The sequence below is a fragment of the Pleurodeles waltl genome, chromosome 1_1 (genome assembly GCF_031143425.1).
Source record: "Pleurodeles waltl isolate 20211129_DDA chromosome 1_1, aPleWal1.hap1.20221129, whole genome shotgun sequence".
NCBI lineage: Eukaryota > Metazoa > Chordata > Amphibia > Caudata > Salamandridae > Pleurodeles > Pleurodeles waltl.
In genome coordinates, this window is record NC_090436.1 from 496,267,538 (window position 1) to 496,289,988 (window position 22,451).

A 22,451-nucleotide genomic window follows, 5' to 3' on the forward strand; every position below is an offset into this window, starting at 1 on the left:
TGGGATCGGTGAAGAATCTGATTGTCTTCCAAAAAAGAGGATAGGTGAGTATGAACATATTTTTCCAGAATCTTGGCCAAAGTTGGCAGCATTGAAATAGGACTATAGTTGTTCAATACTGATGGATCCAAGTTGGATTTTCTGAGCAGCGTCTTTATAATTGTATGCTTCCACTGTAATGGGAGGAAGCCGCTGGCCAGTGAGCGATTCAATATATCTGTCCAAATAGGGGCTATTATCGATGCTCCTTGAACTAGAATTGATGGGGTGCGGGATCCAACGGGGAACCAGATTTAAACTTGCTCAATAGAGTTTGGGTCATTTCTATAGAAAGGGGAGGGATCCTAGCTAGGTAGACTGTGTCCATAGTACATTGTCCACTCCCCTCCTGGGGGTTGTGTAACTGTGTGGGAAAAGCTGAATAGATATCTGAAATCTTTTGGGGAAAAAAAACCTAACTCATTACTGTGTTTAAAAGAGGCTTCAATATATTCTGTTTGGGCCTGATGTGATACGATTTCTTTTAGTATACTAAACATTTCTTTAGGGGAATTCACAGTCTGGTCTTTCTTCATCGCATAGTAGTTGCTTTGCTCCACTTTAATTTCCACATTAAATCATCTAATAGCTGTCCTATATTCTTTTTTGAGTGAAGTGTCATAAGATTTCCTCTATTTCCTTTCTGGGCGTTTACACTCTCTTTTTAATGATTGAAGATGGGGGAAAACCAGGGAGTTCTTTTTTCCATTTACTGGCCCGCCTTTCTATGCACAGAAGTGTAATGTCAAGGCTGTTGGTAATCTACCTATTAAATACTTCTAAAGAGTCGGACATATTTCGTTGAGGATTGGTTTGGAATTTTCTAAAGCACCAATCCATTCTGGGGCATTCAACAGATGCCATCGTCTGTATGGGTGAGATATAATTTGGGAGGGCTTGGCAAATTTTTGGGTAGTAAGATTTAGGGAGATTAACATATGGTCTGACCAGGCTAATGGAATAGGGGGTAGGGCCATTAGGTCGACTGTATTACTAAAAAAACAGATCTATGGTATGCCCTTTACTGTGAGTGGGGCCTCTGATCAGTTGAGTGAGATCTAATGCCTTCATATCAGTTAAAAGGCTTCTAGCAGCAGCATTGTGTGAGGCTTATTCATGGATATTGAAATCACCAAGAATAGTAAAATTGGGTCTGGTACAAATTAAGTCGGCAACTTTCTCGGGGAAAGCTTCTAAAAAGATTGTACTGGACCAGGAGGACGGCATCTAAAAGTCCCAGAAAAGGTGTAGTGGGGGTTTAAAAGAATGGAGAAAAGTAGTCTCTCACAGTCGGGGTGATGAAAAGGGCTGGATGAGACCCTGACTGTATCCTTAAAAACAACAGCAATTCCACCCCTTTCCCTGAAGGTCTATCTAATCTTGATATCAGCTAGTCGCTAGGCAAAGCTAGCGTCACATCTGGCCCTGCGCCATCATGGAGCTTAGGGCCAGATGTACAAACCGTTTTGCAGGGCGCAAACTGCGAAATTCGCAGTTTGCACCATGCAAAACGGGCATTGCAATGCACATTCCCATTTTGCGAGTCGGTACCAATTCACACCGCAATGCAGAATTGCTTTGTGACCGCGAACGTGATCGCAAAGCAATTCGCAGTTAGCACCCATGTCAAGTAGGTGCTAACTCATTCGCAAAAGGGAAGGGGTCCCCATGGGACCCTTTCGCCTTTGTGAATGTCGCCCAAAATATTTTTTCAAATGGTTTCATTTTTTCTTTTGTATTGCAACTCGTTTTACTTTAAGGAAAACGAGCTGCAATGCAAAAAAAAAAAATGCTTTATTAAAAAAGCAGTCACAGACATGGAGGTCTGCTGTCTCCAGCAGGCCACCATCCCTGTGAGTGCAGGGAATCTCAAGGGGATCACAAATTGCGACCCACCTCATTAATATTAATGAGGTGGGTCTTTGCGACCCCCTTGCAATTCGCAGAAGGTGTCTGAGACACCATTCTGCATATGAATTTGCGACTCAGAAATTGCGAGTCGCACCGACTCGCAATTTCCTATTTGCAAATTCAAAACTACCTACTTCTGGCCCTAAGTCTCTGTCATAAAAAGTACTGTGGGTCTCTGAGTTCTTAGAAAGAGATTGATATCTAGTTTATGAGCCACTAGGCATCTGCAGTTTACCAAGCACAGAGGGGGTTATTCTAACTTTGGAGGAGTGTTAATCCGTCCCAAAAGTGACGGTAAAGTGACGGATATACCACCAGCCGTATTACGAGTTCCATAGGATATAATGGACTCGTAATACGGCTGGTGGTAAATCCGTCACTTTTCCGTCACTTTTGGGACGGATTAACACCTCCTCCAAAGTTAGAATAACCCCCAGAGTGTTTACCGACAATTCCCGAGTCTAGACTGACTCAGGACTATTCTGTGGATCCACGTGAAGGTAACTTTGACTGTCTATAAATGGCAGGGTAGCTTTGTTGAGTTTCCCCAAATCCCTTCTAGTCTCGGTAGCAATTAGTCTACAGGAATAGAGGAATTCTGCGCCATAGACAATCCTGTTAATGCCAGAAATGGCAGGGGTAATGGCCCCTTGGCCCGGTCGGGCACGGACGGGCGCAGAAGGGCTTGCCTTGTGCGTGCCTGCTGCAAGCGTCCGCTGTGCGTCTGCCACATTACCGATCTTATGTAAGTACCTGTGCTCCAAACAGCTGTAGTTCTACTTTGACTATTTCCTCCACCATGACCCGCAACTCCTCATCTGTGCAACAGGGGTGCCTTTGTGGGGACATAGGTGTTGCGTGGTGTGTGTAAGTGTGTGGGTGTTGGGTACTGTGGTTGGGTGTGTGAAGTGGGGTGTGTGAGGGATGTATGGGTGTATGTGGTGTGTGTGTGTGTCTAGTTGTCTCAGTGGTCTTGGTTTCAGTCTGGTAGTAATAATTTATATTCGTAAAGGGTTGTGTGTAATGTGGGTGGGTGTTTTATAGTGCAGTGGGTGTGGTGTGTGTATGGATGTCAGGTATGTTTTTTTGGTATTGGCCAATGTTGTGTAGTTTAGGATATGGGTGTCCATTCTGAGCGCGCCTGTGTGTACCGCCAATGGTTTACTGCCATTGAAGTCCACCATGGTGATTCGTGGGTCATAATGTGGTGGGCATTGTTGTGTTGGCGGAACGGTATGGGTGTTGGTACTGCCACTTTAGCATTGACCTTTGGGCTGGTGGATTTGTGTATGTGGCAGTATTCTGTCAGATTGGTGTGAGTGTGTCATTATTTGGCGAACGGATGTTCACGTCCGTGGCGGTATATTGGGGGCCGTCACCATGGTGGTAAGCGGGATTTACTGCCAATGTCATAATGAGGGATCAAAATGCCTTTCATTGTCAGGCACTGGTGAACTGCCCTGGACAAAGATAAATGAATCACTGGTGGTTTTCTTTCTAAGACCTCTCATTGTAACACACAATCAAAACAATTTCACAGACAACAATTTAAATACAGAAAAAATAGTAACTAACTGATTGCAAGAAACCTCACAAGTGATCCTGGAAATGTGGGTTGGTCATTCTTTCGGGAACTGTAAGGGGTACTGTCTAGACTAGTGGCAGGGAAGACAAAGGAGGCAGAATACTGGGTACAGAGATTCCCAACATCACAAAGGGAGTCAGGGGAGAGAGGGGATCCAAAAGGGAAGCTCCTTCACAGCATCAGCACACACCATCACCACCACTGACACAACCAACAACACAACACCCTCCCGCACCAACAAACTACACACCTGGACCACCACCAATGATGAGGAAATCGGCAAAACCATGAACTCCATCCACTCAGGCTCCCCAACAGACCCTTGCCCCACCACATTTTCAACAAGGCCAGCCAAATCATCGCTCCCCAGCTCTGTGCCGTCATCAACAGTTCATTCGACACCGCAACCTTCCCAGACGTCTGGAAGCACGCCGAAGTCAAAGATCTTCTAAAAAAAACAAAGCAGACCCAGAAGACCTCACAAACTACTGTCCCATATCTCTTCTCCCCTTCCCTGCAAAGGTCGCTGAGAAGATAGTTAATGCTCAACTGTCTCACTTCTTAGAAGAAAACAACATACTCAACGCCTCCCAGTCTGGATTCCGCAAGAACCACAGCACTGAGACCGCCCTCATCGCCTGCACAGACGACATCAGGACCAGAGTGAACAAGGGCGCGACCGTCGCCATCATTCTCCTAGACCTCTCTGCAGCATTCGACACTGTATGCCACCAAACTCTCCACGCACGCCTTTTTGACACTGGAATTCGACACAAGGCCCTGGTCTGGCTCACCTCCTTCCTCGCCAAAAAAACCCAAAGAGTTCGCCTCCCTCCTTTCCGGTCTCCAGCCACCAAGATCATCTGTGGGGTCCTCCAAGGATCGTCTCTCAGCCCCACCCTCTTCAACATCCACATGGCCCCTCTCGCTAACATCCTCCGCCCCCACGGAATCACCATCATCTCATACGCAGACGACACCCAGCTCATCATCTCCCTCACCAGGAACCCAGCCACCGCCAAGATGAATCTGCACGCTGGACTACTCGACATCGCCCAATGAATGACAGCAAGCCACTTCAAACTAAACTCAAACAAAACAGAAATCATCATCCTTGGCCCCAACAAGACGGCATGGAATGACTCCTGATGGCCCACCACACTCGGACCACCCTCAACACCCACCGCCCACGCAAGCAACCTTGGCATCGTTGTAGACTCATCTATCTCCATGACCCAGCAAATCAACGCCATATCATCCTCCTGTTTCAACAACCTTGGCATGCTACACAAGACTTTCAAATGGATTCCTTTAGAAACAAGAAGAACAGTCACCCACGCCCTCATCAGCAGCAGACTGGACTACGGCAATGCCCTCTACGCAGGGACCACAGCCAAGCTTCGAAGAAAACTCCACAAACACATATCCACCCACCTCAGATCCCTACACTGGCTGCCCATCAACAAAAGGATCATTTTCAAAGTCCTCGTTCACGCTCACAAAGCCCTCCACGGCACTGGACCGGTCTACCTCAACGAACGAGTAATCTTCACATACCAACTCGACAGCTCTGCTCTGCCGACCTCGCCCTTGCTACAGGCCCCTGCATCCAGCGCACCACCTCCAGTGGCAGATCCTTCTCCCACCTCGCCGCCAAGACCTGGAACTCCCTCCCCACCAACCTACGCAAGACCCAGGACCTCCTAACCTTCCAAAAGCACCATAAAACATGGCTTTTTGAGAAGTAACCAGCAGCCCCCCCACAGCACCTTGAGACCTTAATGGGTGAGTAGTGCGCTTAAGAAATTATTTGATTGAGTGATTGATTGTTCAAGGGAATAAGAGAGATAAGGTTCAGAAAGAACAGGCATTCAAGAGGAGTTGTGGCACCCAGTATAACTAACATCCCAGGATGAACATGTGGTGAGGTCATAAAAGTAACTGAAAGACAGTACTTACAGTGTACAAGAAACACCATCTAGGTTTTTAGTTGAGCCCACGGATCCTGGCATTCAAACAGGAACACGCAAGGCGGTAATAGCAAGGGTGTAGAACTAAATACGACCACAATAGACAAGGAGCTAGCAAGTAGGAGTGCTTAACAGGAAAGAAGGGAAAACAAGGGCAAACATACAAGGAGACTAGAAGCAAGACAGCAGGACAAAAGCAATCTAGGAACTGGAACAAAGAAATTGAACTAAAGGTAAGGACTGGGAAAAGGAAAATACAGAACAAGAGGCTTCAAGGGAGCACAAGAAGTGCTGGTGCAGGTTTCAAGGAAACAAGGAAATACAGCAGGCAGAAATAGCTGAAGGAACAACGAATAGCTGTGACTCATGAATCAAGTAGCACTGCAGGGAGTGCTAGTTCAGGAACAAGGGTTAGCTAAGGCTCAGGAGTCAAGGTAGAAATGCAGGCAGTGCTAGTTCAGGGAACAAGGGATAGCAAAGGCTCAGAAACAGGAACAAGAAATAACTATGGATCTGAAACTTCAGGAAACAACAGTCAGTCTCCCCTGAAAACAATTACAATGACCAACACTGGGCTGAAGCGAGCTGAGGCTTAAAAGGGCTCAAAGTAATCCCATGCATCAGCTATGAGCAGGCTAGCAGCAGTCAGCCATAGGTGTTCTAAATGCCTTTACCTGTTCTTGGCCTGAAGGGATGTAGATGAAGCAGTGAGCATGGGTAGAGAGCAGGGTAGAGAATGCTCTCTTTTAGCCCTTTAAAAAAAAAAAAGAATTTGGTGAGAGGAACATTTGTTGTGGGTGGAGAGGGTGGGAAAGGGAGGTCAGACCATGGATTGAATTTGGACTAGTAGTTTGGACATTTAAGTTGTATTTGGACATTGGTTGGGTTATTTGTTTGGGAAGAGGGGGTGGGCCTGTTGTGGGTGGAAAGGGTGGGTTTTATAATCGTCAAAAGATAAAAGGGGAATAATGAATTGTATTTTATTTATGTCTCAAAGCTTTATTTCATTGTTTTCATTTCTAGTACTGTCATTTAGCATAGCCTGTTTTAACGAACAAATCTGTTGAAAATGTGTATGCCAGTTAGTTATACCCTTGTCCTACTGATCTCTAACTATATTGACCACTACCGGGTGATTGCAATTTCCTGTATTGCCTACAACAATCTAGATAAACAAAAACAACATCTAATTCACTTCACTCCATACTTCTCTTACTCAAATAGATGAAGGGAGGGCTACTGCCTCTTTCAGGCTTCTTACTACAGGGTTTCCCAAGGTGCCATCCTATAGTGACAGTAGGAGTAGCAGGCCAGGGCACTAGCAGGAAAGACATCACAAGCAAGGTTCCACTTTGAACCAAGGTGAACTCCAAATGTAGGATTGATCAAAGGATTATCCATCACACTTAATTAGATTGAAATAAAAAGTTAGTGGGTTATAATATTCATATCATATCATAACTTTAGACAGACTGAGACCAGACTACCTGTATTACACAACAAAGCAGATCTGATATGATAAGAAAAACTAGATATAGCAACTTCTTCTGAAAAATGGGGAGCTAGTATTTAATTAAAACTAAGCTTTGGAAATCCTTGAGTCAGAAGAAATGGACTCAGCAGTGGAGTTGACAAGGTTAAGCATTGATGCAACACAACACAAAGGGGGTCATTACGACCCTGGCGGCCGGCGGTATGTTGGCGGTAACACCGCCAACAGGCTGGCGGTTTTCCGCCAGCAATTATGTCCGTGGCGGAAAAGCCACGGTCATACCGCTGGCTCCTCCACTTTCCCGCCAGGTTTCCCCCTGGCGGGCATAATCCCCAGGGCAGCGGTGCAAGCACCGCTGGCCTGGGGATTATGAGTCCCCGACCGCCAGCCTGTCCGTGGCGGTAAACACCGCCATTGAAAGGCTGGCGGTAAGGGGACTGGGGGTGCATAGCCCCATCGCGCATTTCACTGCCCGAATTTCAGGCAGTGAAATGCGCGAGGGGTGCTACTGCACCCGCTGCACATCAGCATTGCCGCCGGCTCTATTACGAGCCGGCTGCAATGTTGATGTGACATTTCCGCTGGCCCAGCGGAAATGTCAAAATAGGGAGACAGGAATACCGCCGGCAATGGCGGTATTCTGTCTCCCGCGGCCTTGGCGGTCTTTTTGAAAGACTGCTGAGGTCGTAATGACCCCCAAAGTCTGAATGATGATGTTGAAAAATGATGCATGAGTGGGTAAATGGGGCCAGTGTGGGCTATTGATCAGGTGATAGAAAATCGCACAGTGAGTTTTTGTTGCTTTCACTACATCCCCTCAACAAGTGTGTGATCTTCTTATGTAGTAAAATTAAGTCACACCCTAATAAAAATCACACAAGCTGGAGGGAATATTGCTAGGGGTTCGATGAATGGATGGCAAAGGGGATTTGGGGAAAGGTGTAACAAAGACAAACACTACACAACAACAATATTCATCAGAATGCTGCACAGTACACCATCATCAATCTGTTTTGGCAAGGAAATGAAGGAATGAGCATGACACTGTTCAGTTAAATACATTGCAAACAGTCCTTCAGCCTCAGGCACCCAAGTTATTAGATATCTAAGTATTGTGTCATTTACGTTTGAAAAAAAATATATGGGGGAATGAATTGAACCCACCCTTTTCTAAAAAATATGATTGTTAAAATTTTTTTTATAATGTATTACCAAATTGGGCTGTCCATTTGCGTTTACCTGGAATGACCATCAATCTTGGGTGTCTGTCTGAACTGGTCCAGTAGGTAAGCAAGAGTGTTGAGATCAGCTTCCGCCTTTTGTTCGTGCAGGAAAGAAGAAGGCCTGTAGATTGAAAAACAGAAACTGTACTGTAGAGTAAAGGAGTAGGACAAAAGGAAGGTAAGCTTCATGAGGAGTCAGGAGTGTACCAAGAATAGGCCTGGGCGTGAAGTGCTGAAAAAAATCTGCTGAGTTCTGCAAGCAGCATAGTTTGGGTGAGTCACACTGTTCGTGCTGATTTTCAGCACTAGGATTTTCTCCTGTACTGTAAAATCAGCACGAACAACATAACGTGGAGCGAAAGAGGGTGCTAACTTCTTTCTGTCACTTGAGTAGATTTTCTACTGGAGAGGCAGCTTCCTCAATGTGAGTAGCACCTTTCTTAATCCAAGCAGTAAGCGACCTGCTGTGACGGCGCATTACCCGAAATCTTGCTCAGGCTCGCCAACTCCACTCTGCATAGCTTGGCCGAACTTTTTGAAGCTCCATACAGAGCTCGGGGTGGGGAAACTCCACAAACTTCGCTAGCAGACCGGAATTCTTCACCCACCCTTAACAAAGAAGACTCAGATGAAGAACAAGAACATAAGAGGAGTTTCACATTTGAGCCAGCAATGCAGCCCACATGCTCAGCAGCATTTCCCCTATCACTGCACCTCTCTCCAATCCACAGATCTGAGTACTAGGCCTCAGAGTCATCATCATCATAATTTCCCTTTGAGGTTGATAACTTCCTACTTCTGGCTGTTGAGGTAGTCCCATCCAGAGTCCTTCCATCCTCTTCCTGACTCTGAGTAACTCCATCCTGGTCTCCACTTGTGCAAGATAGACCTGTAGTGTACTGCTGTTGAAGAACAAGTAGAGAAACAGAATTGGAGTATTTTGTTGTGTAGCAGATTTGTGTTTGATCACTAAAGTGACTGGTCTAGGCTCTAAAGAACCAAAAAAGCCCTGCTGGTAAATTTTACTAAGTTTGAAAGGGCCAATCACCTTAGGGAAAAATGATTGCCCATCAGACCCTAAACACTGCAAATCATTGAAAACAAGTTTCCTAATTATTTGAACACCCTTCCTCACTGTCTGCCTCCACATAAATCACTCACAATCATTCAATATCTATCATCACTCATTGGTGCAATAGTTAGTATTAATCTCTTCCAATGCAAGCCTGATGGTAGGTACAGAATTGTATCTGCTCTTTAATGCAAGCAACACATTGGAATATTTGGCATTGGCACTGGCAGACTTGTAAATCAATGATCTTGTAGCTATATCTACATTTAATTGTGAGGCAAAGAAAGAAGTTTGATGACAAATAATTCACAAGTACTATGGTGGCATACTCAGTCAGGGAAGTAGAGCTCATCCTCAAACTCAGGTGTTTCACCGAGAAGTTGGTCAGCTAACACACTTGATTCTGACCAATCATTCTGATTCTGTCACTTTCAGGAAAGGTGTAATCATGTGGTATGAAATGCTGGCTCATTCTGATAATGGCCAATCTCTCCACGTTTTGAGGTGAGAGACTGATCCTTCTCACTGTGACAACTATACCAGATGCACTAAATACACACTCAGAAGACACTCTGACAACAAGACAAGCCGGATACTTTATTGCCAGCCTGATAGGCACTGGCGATTGGCGCATTTTTGCATACCAATACGCTAATGGGTTTGATTCACATAGACCTCTTTTGAGTCATCCAGATTCTCCTGGAACATTCTCTTAATGGTCATTGGTGCTGCCACTTGCTCAACCTCTTTTGCCTTTGCCTCTGCATTGGACTTAAGACTTGCCACTTTAAACAAAGCCAATGCAGAGGTTAGGGCCAATTCTTCTGTTCCTGTAGTTGTGTTTTTTGCCGGTGTTCTTGTTGCTGGTTTTGGCAGCTGTGAGACAAGATTTCCCTCATTGGAAGTTGAAGGTGGTACCCCAGAACATTTGTCCGGGAGTGGGACTCTAGCAATTTCCAGCCATTCTTCTTGCAGGTCTCTGGCTTGCTCAACAATCCAACTCTTATATTTGAAAACATCCCTTTCAGAACAAGGAATGAAAGTGGCCAGAATTTTTTGCACCTTGGATCAAGTAGTGGGGCGCAGGTGGACTCTTTGAATAACATAATGTAATTTTGTAGCCTTGCATTATAAGCCAAGTGAAGGATTAGGCTCTCAACCAAGGCATGCACTTCTACATTTTCGTTGACACTTGCAACTGTAAACCTTTCAGATGCCTTCTTTAGCTGGCCCTGTAGCTGATACAACAAGGGGATAGCTTGTCCTATCTTACTGTCCTCCTTGCTAACCTCCTGTGTGAAAACCCCAAAAGGGGAATAGCATCAGTGTCAGGCATGTCTCTCTACCTCATTTGTCTGCATCCATGGTCATCGCTTTCCCAATTGTGTACCCTCCTCTTTCAATGACATAGTCATTCATCCATGTGTATTGCTCAAACAGATGTTGCAACATGTAATACGTCGAGTTCCAACATGTTGGCACCTCCTGTATGAGGGCTTTAAGTGATACTCTGTTAGAACACTGAATGAGCCTCAACTGCTTTCAGGCTTTAAAAGAATGGCTGAAAAGAGTGCTTATTCTTTTGCACGTGGTGAGTATGTTGCTGACTATGTCTTCTTTTTTTAGAAAGTCCTGCGCCACCAGGTTGATGCAATGCACCAAACACAGGACCCTGAAATAGCCACGATCTGATATACCTGTGACTATAGTACTGCCATTGTCCATGGCAAAAAATCCAATTTTGAGACCTCTGGATCACAGCCATTCACACACCTTGTTGTTAAATTCATCCTAGATGTTTGCAGCTGTATATGATTTTTCCAAGACGAACATGGCTACTGATGCATGCTGCCTAACACCCTCAAAAGTAAAGCTAGGGCTTTACAAAAATAGGAGCTGGTGGTGGTACCTGTGCCACATCCTTTGGAAAAGGTTGAATAGGAGGGGTAATGTCGGACTCCTCTGTGCCAGCTTCCATAACAATGACTGGCTTGTCATCATCCTCCTCATTATCCCCTTCCATAATTCTAAGTCTTTCAGGAATTTTTCTTTCCCCTAGCCTCTCCTAGTATCTCTTGGGCTCTGACGGGGTCCAATCCATGTCCAAATCATCATCATCAGATGGGGTACTTGAAGAAGATGGTGGAGTAGTACCCGTCATTTTTTTTGCTGGAGATCTGGGAGCCAATGATTCTAAAGGAGGAGATTTTGCTTGGCAGAAACTCAACCTCCTGTTCTGTTCCAAGTTCAGGAAGATCTACTAATGCTAGCTGCAGCTGCTGTTGACTTTGCTCTGTTTTCTGAAATGATTGGGTACTACTTTGTGAAATGGAGAAATCTAATTCAATGTCACTGTTCGTCGGCTTTGCCATGACTGTAGTGGCAGCCTCACTGACAGACATGGACTTGGACTTAGGTTGGGGTGGTGCTGTTAATGCAGGAGTATGCTTCAAGGTTCATCCCTGGAGGCAGGCAGTGACAAGCACATGTCTCTGAAAATGTTTGTGGTCAGTACATCAGTGGTGGAAAGCTGTTTCTTCTCACTGCCTACTTTCTTGGAAGCACCTTTCTTTGGGGCCATCTTAAAGCTGTCAGTTAGCAGTAGTACAAAGCTGTACAAGTGGAAGAGATTAGAAGACTGACGTTATGTGTGTTTCGCCTTCCATTTGGCAATGCTGTGGGTGATGTCTTTGTCTCTCTTATGGACCTAAAATCAAACAAGCAAACAAAACACATTTAGTGAAGTGTGTCAGTGTTGAAGTTTGAATTGGTATAGACAACGACAATAGAATTTAGCATGGTTGGTTACTTAAATAACAATTAGCAATTATTTCTCAAACCACTGTCAAGTCAAACCACACCACCGTAACATAAAATTTAATTTCAGGATAACACAACATACAGATATAACTCTTTGGTCTATGTGCATCTCTTCTAAAGGAGACACCTGTGACAGACAGGAAGGTGCACGGGTAAATGGAATATTCATTAAAAAAATAAATGCTACAGTGTGCCTATGGCGGGCAAGGTGGTCCCGGGGAAAATGGAACAATCATTCAAAAATAAATGAGGCAGGTTTGTGTGTGTGCAGTGCACCTACTCTATGTCAGGCAGGGTCCAGGGGATATGGAATAATACCTAACAAAATGATTGATTCCAGGAAAAATGCTGCAAAATATTTAAAATTATATTAATTTGTTTTAATAAACATAAAATTAAAATAAAAAAGTAAAATAAAGAGAAAAGAAAATGAATTGCTGACGTTTGTACCAATGGAGTATGAGAAACTTATTCGGAGGCAAGTAGGTGCAGATGAAAAATGCAAAAAAATGCATTTAATATAGGAAGCACTGTTCATCCTAATCATATTCATTCATAATACACATACACTTCAGAGATCCTTAAGCATATTATTAAACTGAAGCCACATGCAAACCTATTGCAAAAGCGCACTGGCTGGCTGCACAAAATGGCTACCAGCCACACTGTCAAATAACAACAATGAGCAAGAAGGCATGGACAACAAAGAACACATGCAAGCCTGTGGCAAAAGCACACAGGATGGCTGCACAAAATAGCTGCCAGCCATATGGTCAAACAACAGAAGCAACCAAGGAGGCATGGAGGACAAAGAACACATACACACCTACGGCAAAAGTACAATTGCTGAGTACACAAAGTGGCCTCCAGCCACATAGTTAGACTAACAACAGCAAGCAAGGAGGAATGGAGAACAAAGAACATATACAGGCCTATGGACACATACTACACAAAATGGCCCCTGGCCACATGGCATGGAGAACAAAAATAAATTGAGGCCTATAGCAAACACACTCACAAACATACTAGCTAGATAAAGGAGGCATGGTAACACTGAGGAAAATACTACCATTAATTCATCAATGGCAAACACGAAAATTAACTGAGCTATAAAACGTTTACAAAAACGCACATCCTCCTATGGCATCAAATATTACCCCACATATACACTTTGTGCAGAAAAAAACCATAAAACATAAACAACAACCAACATTTTAAATGTAATCCAATGCCATTCCTGTCCTAAATTATGTTATAATTAAAACAACATATACCACAGAAACAGTTATTTTATGCACTGATGGCTAATACTAAACCTAGTGACTGGATAGCCCACTGTCAGACTGGGATACACAGTAAACAAAATGTAATATTACAGTTGTAACAAACATGGAGAAAGGTAAATGAAATGTGCAACATTTGCCCTTTACAAAAAAATGAAAAGTGAAATGTAAAAATAACTATGCCCCTACTGAAACTCTGGGCCACCCACCACAATGAAATAAAAAAATCAAATAACAGTACAAAGAAATACTGATGCATCCCCAAGCAAGCATAACAACACTTTTGCAATAATCTTCCAACCTACTTGTGTGATATAAGAAAAACAAAGTCCTTAAATCCAAAGGTATATATTCAGCAGACAAAGAGCGTGATATTTCCACCACAAAATCCAACTGACCAGGAGACAGACAAAGCACATGGAGGAGCTTGGTGAATAGGAACAGGAAGTTGGTGTCTCTGGGGCACTTCCTGTTGGGAAAAATGTAAATAAAACCAAAAGGCATCTCGCACCAAAAAACAATCTGAACGGTCTGTTGGAGTAGAAAATCCATTCGAAAACATCTTTTTAAATAGATTTAGCTGCTTCTTGAGGTGCACCCATCCATGGTCACTTGCGGCTGCGAGTGGCACTATAACGGGCCCGTCATGGCCTAAAGCCATGTGAGTGGGTGTGAAGTCTTGCATCCACTCGCTAACTTCCTGAGAATATTGTGGAGCTTTCGACTGATGGTCAAAAGCAATTATTGCAAGCAATAACTGTCAAACAAAATTCTGCCACACGCCGGATGCCAGAATTTTGGAAACTCTGCATTACTCTGAGTGGCCAAATTCTGCAAACTCTGTGAGTGGAGCAGATTTTACCACCCGGGCCTAATCACAAACTCTCCTCTTTATAACTCTATCCGGGTAGTATAACATTACCTAATCTACACCAGTCTATTGATATCACCAGGCATTCAACTGACACCACATAGCCCCCACTAATGATCAGACCTATGACAGAGTAACTGGAGTAAATGCATGCAATTTGTTTGTTAGAACACATGACCAATCTCAATAACCAACAATAACCATTAGATTAATTACTAACCTTCATTTCTGGAGCAGGATGCTACTCGCCGTAAAGCACTTACAATTTTGGCAGGGGTAGCAAGAACTATACAACTCCAATTACAATTACAATGCATCCCATCACACATACCATAAGTCAATTAATCTGACACCACTTAGTAATCAACTCTAATAACACAAATTTAAACAAGCATTTGCAATGCAAAGGGGCTTGCATTTCTCTGAGATGGAGCTATCAGCAGTTGTAAACTCCCAACCGGACTTTTCTTGCCTCATTAAATGGCAAAAAAACAAGCGCGATCGCGCTGCTAAACAAGCGAAATTGCACTGCGAAAAAAGAGAAAAAGTAGTCCACAAACCGGACGAAAGACAGCGAGCCTCGTATGTTTTCGGTACCTGGTCGCTGAGGAAGGCTTACCACTGGAAAAGGCATGACGTATGCATGCCTTCCACTAATTAAAGCAAGCAGATTTTAAAAGGCAAGCCCACGAACCAGTGAAAGACACTGACGTGACAAGGACGGGGCTCCGAGTCCTTTTCTAACTACAACAGATTCTCACAAGCGATACGCAGGCTCGACCCTAAAAATGACACTTTTTGCAGCACAAACTGAACATTGATTCCAAAACTCACACCCATATCACAAAATGCACATAAATGTAAAGTTCACTCCATGCAACACTACTCTCTACCAAAAATCATTACTAACCACTTTTACATTGACACACTAAAATATTTACATTAACATTCTACCATTGTAGGCCTTTAACATCACAAGACGTTGGATGAAATGACCTGCAGCCTTGACAGGGAAAAGCGCAATCACAGGGTGCCAGTCCCAAGTCACTCTGTAATTCACACGAAGATGCAGCCCTGGCATGAGAACCGTACATCCTTGCAAAACAACAAAACTGCAATACATGGAAAATACTGTACACTCTCTCACCATGCATTTGGCCAGCTTTAGTGTCCACATACCACTGCAACCCAAAACATTCTCATCAGTGACCACATATACATTTAATGAATCACTCAACACCCAAAATACAGTGAAACATCCTGCACATTATATTAAACCACACAATTTCAGTCCACTACTATGCACCCAATATTACTAAATAACAGTTATGCTGCCTTTACATACTTTTCATCTACAGTTGTGACAAAACTGAAGAAACATTGGGTAGGAAAGGTGCAATTTGCATATAATGAGCTGAATGACAAGGCCGGAGTATTTATCCCAGCTCTGTGCAAAAGAGGAGGCATCGCTATATTATTTTTTACAAAAGTATTGCAGGTGACGGTTTAAACAGTGTGATGGGATACAGGATGATACATCTTTTCCAAGATTAACATTCAGTTGACAACAATAATAATAAGTTCAGTATGGACACCCATAAGGCCTTTCTTTTCAATTAAATGTAGACCAATGTCAGAGTTTGAAAGACACAAGATACTAAAGGGTGGTGACTGGAACACAGCAGTTGACCCGATGCTAGACAAGTCATGTAGGCGAGATGCACATTTCACAGTGGATTGAGAACTATTTTAAAACTTACTGGAATAACCCACTCTTAAAGATATGAGATGATTCATTCCTTGAGACACAGACTACATATTTGTGCTCTGCATAGATGGTACGTGTTCTATCTATTGGCGTTTACCTCATGTCCGATTTGTTACTACCATATTTGATTGGCAGTACAATTATATACAGGAGTATTTCAGATTTCAGCCTGGTATTCCCTGAGACTAGATATAGGTTCAGTGGTCTCCCCCCATGCCAGTGGTGTATAAATACATTTGCATACAAACATCAAGAGGAAAAAGGTCAGCTATGCACACATCTGGCAGAATATCTGTAGCACACCAAGGCACAGTATCCTCAGAACAGAGATTGTGTACATCCAGTAAAGCCGACATTAGGAGATGAATGTCTAGTTTGTGGCATGGCAAACAAGAAAGAGGAGAGCTGACCAGGATACTTTAGAAGCGATGGTCCGAGACTTTATCGGTCGATAGAATGGCTCACCAACAACCACACTTTTACAAGACCTGACCGCGTCAAGAAATGAATTCGAAACACTTTTCTCTTCCCAAACAGAACGCACATTATATATACTAACAAGGAAACATTATCAACAAGCGGAAAATATGCCAGCAACATGTATATTAGCAATGTAACAAAAAGGAGGGACTTCTTATCCAGCCCATCGAGATTCAAGTTTGTCAAGAATTGCTATTGATGACGCAGAAAAAAGAAAGACTAATAAATATTCATATATCATGTAACAAAATCGTATAAAGTAGTGTGATTTTTAGCAAAGAAAAATAATGTACGTGGGAAATTGTGCCCACGGAGTAGTTCGCCATTATTATAAACGAGCTAAATTAATCATGAAGAATTGACAATGTAGTAATCCGTCATAATTGCAAATGTATTCTATGATTTTCTTGTTGAAACTTTTATATGCTTAGCTTAAATTTAGCAGTGGCTTTTGGCCTAGTTGCCTGGTCTCAAATTTAACTGCGTGGTTTTCACCCGCATTAACAAAGACATTATTTTATTTTAAGGCTGTATTTTTGCAGTAGAGATGACTAATACACTTATCTCAAGGTTTCGTGCTAGGCTGGTTTCATCCTCTTTGATGCAAGGTCAGCTCCTGCAGGTGGAGACAATAAAGGCACTAAGATAAAATTAATTGGCAAACTTTGTTGCAACTTGTGTTCCAAGGCTCCAAGGACACCTTATGCATAAATGAGTACTAGGAGAAAGACACTATTCATTGGTCAAATGGAAGCCACCCTATGAAACTTCCAATGGAAGACCCTGAAGAATTTGGAATGTATCTTACTTAAACCCACCAGACAAAGAGAAGTCAGCCATTTTTCTACGATGCCATTTTGAAGTCTGATCCAAGACGCCATTTTGAGCGACCCTCTGATGCCTTTCCTCTGTCGCAGAGAAAGAGACTTTAAGAATTCTCACCCTAGAGACTTTAACTTTAATTTTGCCCCGTCCTGTCCATGCAGTACCTTTTACCCCATCCTCCTTGCTGCTGCAAGGAGACTTGCCCATAACTTTGCCCCTCTGAAATCTGCCCCATGCTGATCGAACCGGTACCTGAAGGACGAAGAATTTTCTTGAATGCTGATTGTATTTGGTAAATATGAAAGGATAATTGTGTTATGCATTGTGTTTTCCTTCCAAGGTACCAACTGCTTATTTTGATAGGGCCCAAGCTAGAAGTTTTCTAAATTTGTGTTGACTAAATTCGTTTTGCATGAAGCCCCACATGCCAATGCTAATTAGAGGTTAGTTGAGATATTCACTTGATGCACCATGCTAAATTGAAATCTTGTTATGCTGACCGATGTATGCAATTAGTCAAATTCAGTTACTTATATTAGTGATTTGCATTGCTATAACCGAGTGCATTGTAATCCAGATTTTGCGTAGATTGCGTTTCTTCCGCCGCTATGGACAGCTAGTGATGTTCGTATACAGATATCATTTGATTTTGAGACTCACATATATTGTATTAGCTTTGTTAATATAGGGAAATAAATTCATTAACTTCTAACAAACTGGTGTGGTTATTCATGACTGAAAGGTCATGGTGCGTCAAAATACTGATTGTTATTGATTTCCAATGTGTCGCTTGGTCTATTGATTAAGTATTGGATATTGATTACAATGGTTATTGATTATTGATTTGAGTGATCCGACTATTCTTGGATGAGGAGAGCTCAACTCGGTTAAAAGGTTCACCGACCTCCGGCGTGTCCAAGTATAAGTCATTTAGAAGGACTGGATGCGCTATCAGTAGATGGTAGCAGAGATTGATTGTTTCGCCCTTTGGGACCCCATCCGAACAATAGATGTAGTCAAGTTAGAATTTTCTTTGATAAAACAAGTTGGAAAGATGATGATGCCCTAAATCCCCAATGACTTTCCCAGAATCTCGGAGCTTGCGAATGGAGAAAATGGAGGTGTTAGAATGTTTTCGGCGTTTCTAGTGACAGTATGAGTGAAGTTAGGGTTTCGCGCTTGCACAGCTTATACCGCAGATGAATTGTGAAGTTTGTGAGGATTTTAGGGGGGTTATGAACCCCAATAAAATTTTTTAGAGGAGTGATACTCCAAAGTGTGAGAGTAGGGAAGTCGTCGAACTTCATATGTGTGTAGCGATTTGTGCAGGAAAAATTGTCCACGTGGTTGTTGATGTTGAGACGGGTCCTGCGAGGTCAAGAGACTCCGGAGTATGTTGAAAAGTGTATGAGACACTTGATTGATGTTGTAATCTGTTCGGTTTAATAGTTTGATCGGGCGTGGTCAACGAGTCAGTATGAATATTGAGGAATGAAAGAACATTTTCGACTTTGAGATTTGACTAATTCTATGGCGCGCTAGAATAGTTCATTGATCAGTTGAGAGTAAAATTTGCGGGTCAAATTTTGCTAGTGAAAGTGGGAAACCGAGAAAGATGGAATAACTGCTGAGGCTAGTGAAAAATCCCTAAGGTTTCTGAAGCGATTGTATTACCCTTCCTGTAGTAAACCGACAGATTTGTTTTCTTCTTTTTTGGTTAGTGCTCGCGATATATTGCAGAAATTAGTTTTGAGTGAAGCTGAATGAAGGAGGACAAGCCGCAAGACATTGTCAGCCGCAGTGTGTGGGTGTGACGTCACTAGGAGCCGTGCTGGGATAGGTTGGTTGGTCAGAAGGGTCGCGCACGGATTGGACGCAGTTCGTGAAGCGCAATTGGTGGTGAAAGGCAAGCGAAGAGTATTCCGGGAATTAAAGTCACTTATTGATTACAATTTTTAAAGAAAATGAAAGACGGAAAGATGACATTTTTCAAAGCATTTAAGAGTGCCTTAAGGGGAGATGTATATATTAAAGCAAACGTAGGAGAAAAAACACCGCCTGAGGGTACACCAGCTTACATTGTGATTGAAGAAAAGGATGTCGCACCGTGTCTTTGGCTGAAGCAATGGTGTAAATTAACAGAAAAGCAAAGTGTAGCGTTCCCTATCCATGGGTCGTTTAATCTAAGAGTTTTGGAGAATTTAAGATTTGCGCTGTACGACATAAAAAAGTACCTCCAAGACCAGCACAGTTTGAAGCATTAGCAATTTGGGAACTAATGGCTAGAAGGGAACAACAAAAGAAATTTGAGACGAGGGTGAGAAAAGTAGAAAAGACACTAGCGGATGCTAGATGGGATAGTACTCAAAAGGTTTGGAGATCAGACGTATTGCAGGGAATTAAATTGTTTCCAGCAATTACTGACGAAGAAGAGACGGAAGGAAGGAAAGCTACCTATAAAAAAACCAGGAGTCAGTCCAGAGATAGAGAAAATGATAGAGATTCGAAGAGGTCAGACGAATCAGACGATGAGGAGTTCATTCTGCAATTGCTAAATGAATGCCCGCCACCATATGTGGAAAGCTAAAATGGGCCAAGCACTAGTACTGCCCCTCCAGAACCAATACAGGGTACTGTAACAACGGATTTGAGAATATCGCAGAGGCAAAGTAGTCCCGATATGCCTTTTGTACCAGAAATACCACAAGTTCAGAGAATATATCCCGACGTGCCTAAACTTAAAAATGTCAATGATCATCAGCCGCAGGTTCAAAGGCGCTATTGTGATGAGCATAATCTGGAAATGACTCCTAATCTAATGGCGCAGAGAGGACAGAATTACCAAAACCCGACATTGATTCAAACTGAATCAACACAAATTTTGATGCCTTAAAAGCAGATACAAGAAGTGCCAAGGTACAGTCAAACAGCAGAAAACCAGTTAGATATGCCAGCAATGATGAACCATAATGTGTGAAAATTCGGGGAACAGACAGAATCCGGATGCAATATCTTTGCCTATCACTGTAGGTCCGCCAGTGCCATTGTATATACAGGCAAAGCCGAATGTATGCGACCAAGGGGTAATGACACAAAATGAGACAGGAAGGAGATGCATAGAAAATACTCAAGAAATGACTCAGGTGGGAACACTGCCAAATAGATCTGGGTCTTTGTTGGAATTTAGTCCAATTCCAATTTGTGCTCCGTCAACTGTGGTAAGGTCAAGTCCACCACTGATAGTACCGCTAACTTCAAAAACAGAAATGTTACAGAAACCATCAGTAGCAGTAGACGTAAGTGCCACATTAATGGGACTGAACGCGCAACAGCTAACACAATGGTTGAACAGCCTGAACTCCCGACAGAGTACACCCAGCGGGAAGGGAGAAGAGTATTTGAATAAAATAAGATTGGGTATGGAAGCAGACGATCTAGTAGATGGAACGATGGGTTTGAACAGGTTAGAATCATCCACAGAAGAAGAGCTGAGATACATGTGCCCCAGAATTACAAGAGAAGTAAGCAGCATACATAAGAAGTTACAAGAAATTGCAGACAGAAACTAAATCGACATAGGTAAAACCAAACACTTGAGCAGAAGTTACAGGTTAGACTTTGAGACAAAAGATTTTGAACACATGAGATCTGCAGGGATGAAAACACACCTTAAGGAGATACTGCAAAGCGCGCAGGTCTGGAGATGTTTAGATAAATGGGAGAGCAGGTGGGTTAAGAAAAAGGACCAAAAGAAAGAAAGTACCCCAGATCGGAATGAGAAAGTACAACAGAATGATGATCTGATAACAATGTGGCCAATGAGAGAAACGGCAGGGGGAAAACTTGTACATGTACCGTGGCACAGGTGCGATATTCAGTCCTTTACGGATGATTTCCCAAAATTAAGAGAGAAACCGATCGAATGGTATCAACAAACAGATAGATTTGTGAAACTCGCTAAATGTCTTTAGGAAGACCTGAATACCCTATTCGAAATTGTGGTTCCGGCAGATTTGTGGGGAGATTGTGAAAGGGCTGTAGGTTGGCCAACAAGTGAACCAGAAAGAGATAGGGAGACAGGTGCACCATCACCTACGGTAATGAGTTTATACCATAAAGTGATTGAGCATTTGAAAACAAAGGTTGCGTCGAAAAATGTGGATTGGCAGAGAATTGACAGAACGGCGCAAGAAGTTAAAGAGTCAATACATGCGTACTATGAGAGATTGTTGAAAGCATTTAAAAATTACAGTGGCACGGAGACGATCGAGGCGAAGGACATGCTCCATTTTGTGTTCAGATTTGTGGAAGGGTTGAGACCCGAGGTTAGCCAGATGAATAAAATGCATTTGATTTGTTGGTAGTCAAAGTCGATTGATGAGGTGTTGAATTATGCAAAATACTGCAGTGATGAGATTGAGACGAAGCAGAAAAAGTTGAAGGAAAAGGTGATGGTGATGCAGCTTAGAGCAGCTCAGACAGGCTTGCAAGGTTTTAAACAATAGTTACTGCAGCAGCAACAGCAGGGAAATGCCATGTTTCAGCCACAGATGAGAGGCAGAGGCTCAGGAGGTTTTGTGAATAATGGTCCTGATTTAAATACTGCTGTGATTCCAAATGGTATACAGGCAATGAAGAAGGTGATGCCATGTCACACGTGCGGAATCGTCGGGCATTGGAAACGGGAGTGCCCAATGTTGGCGCAGGAAGGTGTAGGTCAATTCATTTCAGAATATGAGAGGACCGAAAATGAGAGGTCCAAATCCAAATTTTCAAAATAATGTGAATCAGATGCAGGGTTTACAACCCGTACAACCACACCAGGTGCAAATGCCCTGTGTACAGATGGCACAGTTGCAGCCAATGCAACAGCAGTTTCCTATGGCACCTAATCAGCAAATGCTAATACCCTTAGCACCAATGAATCAGCAACAAGTAATGCTTCCTCAACAGGTCACGGGTCAAGGAATGAATCAAAATGACACAGTACAACAATTCCCGTTACACAGTGAGAATGGAATAAATGATGTGTGGGAGAGTGAAAGTTCAGATGAGGAGGGAAATTGTATGCTTGCAGCATCCTTGGAAGTTGATCAAAAGGGACCGTGTGTG